The 10,989-nt window shown below is 40.2% G+C and overlaps 1 pseudogene; it reads left to right on the forward strand.

The window, feature by feature from the left end:
* Positions 1-2,741: 2,741 nt before the first annotated feature.
* On the forward strand, positions 2,742-3,673 carry LOC146854059 (olfactory receptor 5AP2-like; annotated as a pseudogene).
* Positions 3,674-10,989: the final 7,316 nt, after the last annotated feature.

The following is a 10,989-nucleotide window of genomic DNA, read 5'->3' on the forward strand; positions in this document are numbered from 1 at the left end:
CTCCGCTCCCAGATTATGAAGCAAAATATGCTGTCTACGTAGTGCTGAAAACCCACTTGCGCCAATAGCTATTAGATAAGTCTCAAAACCTTTTTTCCAGTTTTTCCATGTCATACTGGGTTCCCCGGCTTCTGACAGGAATGGGGGCGGTTGGCTCATACTCGCTGCCGCCATGTTGCTCAATACACTACCTAAAGTGTTTAATAGAATAGAATATCAATGGACTCTAATTATTACTCTTTTTGCTTGAAGAACTGTGGGATTTCCAACTTTTTACTGTTCCTGTCACTACGCAGCTTCCAACAGCTCTAAAAATTTCATGTCACTTCACCTCATAAACAAAGTACATGGCGTAAAAATTCACCGCTACACATTCAGAGGATAGTATTGCCAGAGTTATCAATGCGGCACAGAACTGCGAACTCGCCGTTTATTTCCCTTACTTCACGAAGAACGCTGCATCCACCACAACGTTAGACGAGACACCCGGAACTGACAGCAGATAAAAACTTCTGGAACAACTTCCTCACAGCCAGTTATGACCCGGATGACTTCTTCATCCTCACAGCTACACAGACATGAATCTCGTTCTAGTCACGCTGTGGCGACGCCCCTCACCGCGCTGCTCCTCAGGTTACTCACAACCCGGATGTGTTCAACACGCTCCTCCCCTGGGTTGTGCTCGCTGGTTCACGGAGGAAGCGGCTCCCTTAACACTTCATTGCCGCCGAAGATTCTGAAGACTTCGCGTCAACAGCACTCCTTGTTCCGAATATCCCAACTGGAACAGTGAAGATCCGCAGTGCCTCTGGGCCACACACGAAGGGAATATCGATGGTTGCCCTTCACGCAACACTCGTCGCCAGTGAAATAACTCAGCAGACTCCGTCACTGTAAGCACAGCTCACTTTATTCAACCTGCTGATACCGATATCCATAGCCCAGAATGACAGTTACCGCTGGGCGCCTGCAATAGAATCTTACCAACATTCTAAACGGTCAAAACGGGAAAGGACAATGGGGAGGGGAGGACGGGAAAGACCAATGGGGAAGATTAAGCATTACAACAGAGGACATTGTGCATCTGCATTCTTTTTCCTGTTGCTACAAAAGTAGTGTGAGCTTTAAGAAGCATGCTATTGCAAATGAGACTTAAGAAACTGTACTTCCTTCTTAATGTGTATAGTGGTGTAGTATAAGGAACAAGATAATTTGGGTCTTGGGATAAGATGCGATTTTTATATTCCAGACACTTTAGTATAGAAACAGACAGCAAAGTTCTTGCACTAGTATGATAATGATGTTTGTGTATGATGTGTTCTATGTCAGTTTATTTTTTAATGATTATGCCCCTAAATGGTGACATTCATTTTAGAGCATTGAAGACATGATGTTTCCCTTGAAGGGTACCAATTAGTGGTGCAAATTTCATTTTGAAACTTGTGTTGCACTTCATGATTTGACTGAGGTATTGATCAGCCACAATGAGGGTCTCAAACCTTCTGCCTCATGAATAATATTGACGCAACTCACATTATATTACCTTCAATGAGTGGCTGAGGATGAAGAAATGGAGTTGCCTAGGGGATGGTAGACCTTCTTCCTAGTGGTGGTATTTAGATTTAAAGCAGACCATGGTCATTTAAGGATCAGGTTGTGTTCAAAATTTGTATTATGCTGGGAAGACATCAGGGAGAGCATGAGGTGATACTCTATACCACTATCTACTCCTCCTGAGGCTGCATGATTTGATTCCAAATGGTTAATTGCTTCCGAAGAGTAAGCTTTCCCGCTGTGACTGAGTTACCACACAACATTTGGTGGTCAGTGACTGATCAATGATTACTGCCTGCAATTGAGGTTGCAAACCATTGATAATTTATATTGCCACCTGCAAATGAAATAGATTACTTCTTTCATGCACCCTCATATATCTGATTTGGCAAGGGTTTGCAAAACTCTTTCATGTGTTCAAAACATCCTAGAAGGCTTTACATAGTGTGAAAATAGTACTTTGCAATTTCAATCACTATTATTTGGTATATTGCAGGGTTTGTTATGTTTGTGCATAAGGCCTTATATTGCTTAGTAAACCAGAAAGGCTGTCTTTGTTTGAACTCTAGCTCCATATTTGAGCTCTAATAACTCAGATAGATGACAAATGAAATGATTTGTTAGATTCTGACACCTGTCAAAGAGTGAGTTGTGAAAGAATTCCACCGGAGGCTGATTTACAATCACAAGAATAGTTTTTCATGGAACAAGATAGACTTCTTATTCAGACTGGAAGTGACAAGGGCTTATACATTATATCCATGTTTATGTTAAAAATTAGGTAACTAATATAACATTTTTGTGGGTGAGAAAATTAATTTCTGAGGCACATTTTGAAAAGGACATTAGATATCAGATTTCAGGTTGATTTTAAGGAAGCTTTAATACAAAAGCATTTGACAAACTAATATAAGATATTGAATCATCAAGAATCCATTTGGCCAAGAGCCAATCCCGAGTTACTTCATTCAACCTGTAATTTTTATGTAACTAAAGACCTAATTGTGAACTGATGTTTTTTAAGCATCATTCATAAGATATCCAGAAAATGTGTATACATTTGTAAATGGTACTTAGTGGCAGACACTTTTGAATACTGCTATCTGATTTGCTCATTCATTTTCTTATATGATAGGCCACAATAATTAAAATATATGTGTTCTCAACAGGTCCTGGTCACTGGATCGATGAAAGAAAGAAACTGGACATCAGTGAAAGAATGTATTCTCCTGGGTGTCACTGATTAACCAAAATGCAGATTCCACTCTTCATACTGTTCCTCCTATTTTATATCATCACGCTTCTGGGCAATATTAGCATTATGGCATTGGTCACAATATGTCCTCATCTTCACACCCCTATGTATTTTCTTCTAAGCAATTTAGCTTTTGTAGATTTCTCTTATGCCTCAGTTATTACACCCAAGATGTTGATAAATTTGCTCTCTGAGACAAAGGCTATCTCTCTGCACGGTTGTATGACACAGTTGTTTTTTTTCTCCTTTATGGGAAGTACAGATGTCTTCCTCCTAACGGCTATGGCCTATGACCGCTATGTGGCAATTTGTAATCCTTTGCTGTATGTTGCCATTATGACAAAAGGCACATGCCTATGCCTTTCAGGTGGGGCATATTCAGTTGCCTTCATGAATGCTGCGATTCACACAGGTTGTATGTTCAGACTGTCTTTCTGTGGCCCAAATAAGATCAGCCATTTCTACTGTGACGTCCCTCCTCTGCTCAAACTGTCCTGCTCAGACACTTTAATAAATGTGACTGTAGTGGTTTCCATGGCTGGCAGCATCCTGGTTTCCAGCTTTATCATTATCTGTGTTTCATACATTTACATAGTTTCAGCTATCTTCAGGATTCATTCATCTGAAGGGAGAAGTAGAGCCTTTTCTACATGCTCCTCCCACTTATTCTCTGTTGTCTTGTTCTTTGGGACTCTCTCCTTCATGTATCTTAGACCGAGCTCTATTTACTCCATGGAACATGACAGAGTGGCTTCAGTGTTCTACACAGTGGTGATACCCATGTTGAATCCCCTTATCTATTCACTTAGAAATCAGGATGTCATAGGGGCACTAAGAAACACCATATTGAGAAAGTGCACTTGAAACCAAATGTACCATTGTAAACCCATCTACTGCCTGCTTCCTGCCTTTCTTTTACTAATTAAGAAGACATTATTTAGCAATAGACTATATCGTGCACAAGGGATTCACACATATGGGCAGGTCGCTATAATTGTCTGTATCTCTTTGGACACACAGACATGGATATTATACATATTACAGTGATTGTAGCAATATTCATAATGTTTTCAAAACTGTTCTAATCATGTATTGTAACGTAATAAAGTACATTTATGCAGTATGATATTATACAGTACTTTTTTAAAATATGAATTTGCCAGCCAGATGGATGCATAAATAATTATGTTCTTACAGTAAAAAAACATTTTCAATTGTAGAGTTTTGTTCAGAAAATGGTATGGAGAGTTTCTGGTAGATTAATTTTGGGTGTCATAAATGGTAGGCTCACTATTCTATATCTCTGTAAGAAGTAGTTATTCTTGCACTTGTACATCAAGAAGTAGAGCTGATGATGCCTAGTAAATGTGAAACTGGAAAGACACATACTCCTAGTCAGATATAAATTATGTTTATACCAATATAGATTGCATTCTGGTGCCTAATAAATTATTCATGAAATATAATTTTGTGCAAATTCATTATATGTAATTGGGAAAGCACATTATAAACTTTTCTGTGAGATAATGCCCCTTTGTGTGTGGTCACCGCACCAAGTGTTGTTGAATTTTAATTCTGAATTTGGTACTTTCCACCTTGGGATGTTGCTGTCCAGTGCCCAAGGCCTGTGCTTTGACCCCTAAAACATGTGAAATAGCCCAATCCCTGATTGACATATTTAACTCTCCTGTAGGGCCATGATATATGGAGTAGAAAATACACCCATGGCTTGGAAAGTTAAATGTCACTTGTTGTCACAATCTTGAACACTGACATGATATTTTCATTTCTGCTCTGAAAATAACATGGATTTCAAGACAATGATTTTCTTAGAAATCCAAATCCATACTGAAAAATTCCTGTGAATTACACAAAGGATCGGATTGCCCAACTGGGGAAATGGGAATGGAGGATAGCAGAGACAAAGACAGGCTTCAAGACTCGATCTGGTCGTCTTCAAACTATTGATAACTGAGTTCCCTTGTCTCATAGACTTTAATATGGCAGGTGCTAATCATTTGTGGTAATTTTAATGCAACTTTCCCTGAAAGTGAGAAAGTAATAGAAATCAATGTTATGTGCAATATTATATTCTTTTTCATTTAATTACTCATTATTATTTTCAATATACTTTGATTCCCACCTGATGATTCAATGTTCCCTGCTATCTTTTATATCCACTCTCTTTTTTTCTGTTTGCATTCTTAGGTAGCCCACTGTTGCACTTTCCAAGGCTGGTACAGTGTACCCCTGGCACTCTTTGGGGTACTCGGCTGGGGTTCAATTGTTCAACATTTTAGTTAATCCAAAAATTGTGGTCCAATGTCTTTTTCTTAGGTATCCAATTTATTTAATACTTCATAATATTTCTTCATAAATGATTAATTTAATTAATTCATTGCCTTCTCAATCATTGAATTCAGGAGGTACATTTATGCTATAGAATGAAAAAGAAATGTGTTTAAACAAAATACACCAACATCTGTTATTCAATCTAAGTTCATCCGGCCACACATAGTGTTATATTCCAAGCATATGATATGGCTTCTCATGACATTATTTCTCTACAAAGCAACCCTGGAATCCAGTGTATTATACATGCATATTGCAAACGTCCAATTCACGGTCCTAAGCAAGTGTCATATCCTGTTACAAAAAGGTAAATCAAATATTCACATTAATGATGATGGATGAATTAAAGTCATAAACAAATGTCACATCATGTTAATGCTGATGTGTAACAGCATGTCCTCTAACCATTCACTGAATGCTCATATTAAAAAACGTGTTGAATTAACCTAACTGTCCTCATATCAAAGTATCCTGTGACATGCGCCATTATCACTGAGTTAGCCACTAAACATTATACCCATTCAAAAAGTGCTCATGTTGACAACACATGCGTCAAAATCATAATGATTCAGAGATTATCCTGTCAGCAGGCTGCCCCACGTGTATATACCATTAATAATGATGACTTTACCTATGCAATGCATGCCAATGAACATGCTCATTCAAAATGTGTGTGGGGTGGTATGGTGTTGGGGCCCCTGATTTTAAACGGCTAAGAGTCATATGTTTCTGTGATAAAAAACTTATGAAAAGATGAACACAGTGTAAATTCTATACGCAAGCAGTCTTAATACTAATAATGCTTGAAACTTTGAAAACTGTGAAGGGTGCTCACCAAGTGTGTATTATTCAGTCCTGCAGAACCCCCAGTGTTATGAATGAAAACATTCTAAAATAATAGACAAAACATGCTCCAGTGAGATAAACACAGGATAATTTATTGTAGATAATCAAAAATATTTGTGACGCTGCAAAACCTGCCCTCAGTAACAAAAACATTGCCTGATCCTCCAAAACCGGCGCCCACCACTTCAAAACCATCCTCTACCCTTCCAGCATCCTGGGCAAATGCTGGATGCCCGCTATGACCAGTCCAGCCATGCCCAAGTATTAGACCTGTCAGTCTTGGAGTGGTCTCCTCCCAAACCTTTTCCGACGCTTCTCCTATTTTTACTGGATTCAATTTTGTTGGCCTTAGAACTCTGTGCACTTTATTACTGCTTACAATTGCTAATGTGTTTGTGTTCTCTCCTATAAACATGGTAGAATTGGCTTACAAACAATGGGCATATTTAATGTACGTGTATGTCCCTAATGGAGTGGTACTTCAGGTACCCAGGGTTTGTAAATTAAATGCTACTGGGGAGTCAACAGCAATTATTTTGTCACCCACTTAAGTAGGTCTGCTAAACATGTCTCAGGTATGCTATTGCAGTATCTTTGAGCAGTTTAAACTGCCATTCCGACCCTAAAAGATGATCTTGCCAGGCCCAACCCTCGATTTTCAATACATATAAGTCAACCCGAGGGAAGGCAAAATTCTAAAGAATTGTACTTTCAAGTCCTCTTTATTGGTAAAGTCAGATTTTAAGTTACAATTTTGAAAATGCCACATTTAGAAAGTTAACAAAAGGAGATGATGGACGGAGAGCTGAAACTTTCCAGACACTCACCCCCAGTCACAGATCTGGGTTGAATCCAGCATCGTTCTTTAGCATACTTTGCCACCCCAGTTCAGACACAACTATATGCAAATCAGTCTTGACTCTGTGCCTCATGGGAACAGTCCAGCCCGAACTGCCAAGCCATGTTGTCCCTGGACTGGAAACCAGCATCTGGGACCGGTTTCAGGCTAACAGCTCTCGTCAGCCTGGCTAGCTTGAATCCAGTGGCAAAGTGAGCAAGGGACCCGCGTCTGGGCATACCCTGCCAACTTAGGGCAAACAAAACAAACACAAGGAGATGATGGACAGAGCACTGAAACTTTTCAGACACTCACCCCCAGTCACAGATCTGGGTTGACATTTAGAAAGTTGGCATTTTCTTTTCACAACCTTTTGGTTTCTGCAGCCTGTATCCTGGGTCACATCCTGCTAGTTGGTCTTTGTGTTTTGCTCCTAAACAGTGAGACAAAGGGAAGATAGGTATTGGCAGGATGGACATTTCCAACTTTACGAAGGGGAGGAGCTGTCACCTACCATACTTGCACAATACAAAGTTTTCTTCTATCATCCCATCACCTATAAGCACAGGAAGTGACAACACTAAATTTCCCATCATCCATCTTGACAGGAAATTACTTTAATGGGTTTCCCACCAAAACCATCTTTAAACACTTTACAAGAAAAAGCTAAGCAAGAGAACTTAATTTCCCATCACTCATCAGGAAGTGACCTTAGTGGATCTCCAATCATCCACCTGCACAGGAAGTGATATCATTGAATCTATCATCTTTCTGGACAGTGCATGGCATTTCCGGTTAACCCACCAAAACCATCTTCAAAAGAAGAGGCGAATCAGGAGGATTTAATTTCTCATCACCCATCAGCACAAGAAATTATATCATGGCACCCTGCACTCCTCCCTACCAGGACCTACTTAATGGCAGCCTAAACACAATTGTGCAGTGGGGGTGCAGTGGGCATGACAGAGTCCAGTCCATATACTCCTGTCCGTGCCTAAACTGCACTTACCACCTGAAACACTGGTCTGTTCACTGCTCAGTGATACAATGCAGCACTCTTTAGGTCACTAGACCCTGGACCCAGTTACCACAACTGCTGTCATGCCTCACACCATGGTAGGAACATTCACTTGCACCCACTGCTGATTCTACAGCAGCCACCCACCCACACCCCCACCAACAAACACAACACACAAACATCAATAACACCTATATTCCCACCCTACAACACATGCTACATCTAAATTTATGTCAATACTTACTCACATGCATGCTTCTAAACACATGATCATTCGGCAAAAACACTACTGAAATATGGGACCAGCTGAGCAGAGACGCACACTTAAAACATTTAATTTTAAAAGGAACACAATGAGGGGGTTCATTTTGACATAGAAATTATGATTAGTGCTGAAGAAAGAAATATTAGGGCACATTTTGAGTGACTTCTCAAATCCTCTTCTATTTCATTAAAACATTCTGACATGCAGACTGAAACATGCACTTTTAATACCAGCAGCAGACTTCCGTGGTGAGCAGTAGCTTTACTACAGTGATCTAATGAGCAACTAGAGTGCTAACATTCAGAATTTATGGCAAATGTGTGACATATCTGAATACCTTCTTGATGGAATCAAAGTAAATAACTGAAAGCATTTCCTACTGAGGAGACTGCAGTAAATGAGGAAATTAGGAAACTTCATAACAAATAAATCTCCCAAGATGGCCACCAGAGACAAAAGAGCCCAAATGCAGCACAAATATCACCCAGATGTAGCCCACTGTAGCCCAATGACAGAAGTGTGCAAAACACATTTATTTTTTGTGTTTTTGCAGTTTTATATAGTGCAGACTTGTCAGGTATTGGTGTGCTGTACATGAGCATTGGTTACGTCACACAAGAACAAGTTCATGTTGGTTGTAGACATGGGGAGATTAAGTGATTTGACCAGAATCACAGAATGTCGAGCTGAAGCAGAAACTCCAACCTGGTTCCCCAGTTGCAAAGTCTGCAGCTCTGGAAGTAACACCACATCCTCTCCCCTAAGTGCAAAGTAGAGAAGTGTGGCTTAATGATTAGAGCGACAGACCCTGATGCAGAGGTCTAGCCCGGGACCAGGGTTCCATTCCCCGCCTCGGCGGGTCTTGGGCTCAAAAATTCCACGGACCTGATAATTCTCGCCTCGGTGCCTATTCCAATCACGGAGTCCCACTCTGCAACTCTGGGCAATAGCTTGCTTAATCTCCACAACGGCCCCCACAACGCTTAGGATGCCTGGCCTCCACCTTGGGGGTGCCCAGGAGTGGACGCCTCACAAGGAAAGCCAGGATGGGTTCCACAGCAGTATTCGTACAAGCGCCTTGAGACCCTTGCGGGTGAGTAGTGCGTTATACAAGTATCAAATTTACATTTACATTTAATCAAGTGGTCAACTAGATAAAAAACATAAAGATAATAAGTAATTTAAAAGTGCATTGTCGCTATTTTGAAAACTCTGAAAATATGTCCTCATTTTAGTTTTTTAGAGGACTAACCATACTTTTGATGCAAATAAGACCCTCTCATATATGTAATTTCTAAAGGAAATGCTCTAGGTATTACAGTTTTGATTACATCAAGATGACACACAAAAGAGGTAGGGTAAGACTCCTGTCGTTTCCGTATGTCGTACCTATGGGTTATGTGTATGTATGCATTTCTGGGGTGAGCACACTGGTAATACTTGTAGATGTATGTGGTATTGGTAAAATGAGACTGTGGAATGTAGTGTATTAGTTTGATTTCTTTTTTCTTCTTTTTTTTTCCGCAGTTGAAGAGTAAAGTTACCAACTAAAACAATTCTCCAGTGGAGTAAGAACCCCAACTGGGGAGTGTACAAGGGGTAACTAGGATAAGAGCATAGAGATCCATATAGTCCTGATGAAAGCTGGATAAAGACGCTATAACCCGCTGAAACATGTTGACCTCTATGCAGACGGGGGGGTGGGGAGTACATAATTAACTCACACCACCATCACTCGTATATCTCCTTTTTTTAGTTCTGACGAGGGAATCCCGGAATAAAATTGTTATACAGATATCCCTCAGTTAGTCTTAATATTATTAGTCTCTGCACTTCAGGATCCTTCCTTATCTGTGTATGTCTTTATCATTGTTGTATTGTTTACCCCTCCCTATTGCTCCGTCTCTAGCGTTGGTCTGTGCAGAGACGTTAGTAGCAGCCCTATGATGAAGCATGCCACAATTTATTGTGGGTGAGGGCAGTTTTTACAAGTACAGTGTGCTCCCCTGGTGTAGAACGTGCAACATACGAAAACGACAGGAGTCTTACCCTACCTCTTTTGTGTGTTGTGACATGGTACATGAGGAGGATGAGGTAGGGTGTACCCTTCTCCCCCTCCGTTGTTAGTTTGTGTGGTATACATCAAGATGACGTCAGGCGTTCCACACTTTTGTAATAAATATAGAATGTTAGCAATCCAGTTGTTCATTAGGATACTGCTGAGTGGCAGAGGCCAGGGGCACGGACTCTGAAAATTGAAGGCAGGTAGAAGGGTGCAGAGGCCACAATTTGACCACACTGGGCCGGCAGGAAGGGCAGTGGCAGCACAACAGACTATGGAGGGCAGTGGAAAGGGGGGCAGGAGCAACAATCCAACAATACAGGACTGGCAAGAGAGGCTGTGGCAATATAATAGAACATTGTGGGCAGAAGGAAGAGGCAGTGGTAGTACAACCACACATGCCAACAGACCGGATTCAGCCAGGAAACGTCCAATGTTTTTAAGCTCAAATAGGCTTTATTTGATCTGTCTCGTGTCTACAATCTCCTCTTTTTTAATGTAACTCAAAGGGGAAAATGAATACCCCAGTACTCAGATCCTTCACGTCTTCTAAAATGGCGGCTAGAATCCGCACACCCACCGTGATGTGTACGCTTTGGGTGCGTGACTCCGAAAAATGTTGGGACATTGTTTTTTAAAAAAGAAAGTAATATACATATATTAAAATAAAAAAATAAAACAAAAAAATAAACAATATTTCAGTTTACATTTTTTTTATTTTCTTTTGCAATTTTCAGAAAAATATATAATGTTATTTAATTAATAAAATATTTATAAATAAACAGGTAACAAACTGTAG

This window comes from Triturus cristatus, chromosome 4_1 (assembly GCF_964204655.1).
Source record: "Triturus cristatus chromosome 4_1, aTriCri1.1, whole genome shotgun sequence".
Taxonomy (NCBI): domain Eukaryota; kingdom Metazoa; phylum Chordata; class Amphibia; order Caudata; family Salamandridae; genus Triturus; species Triturus cristatus.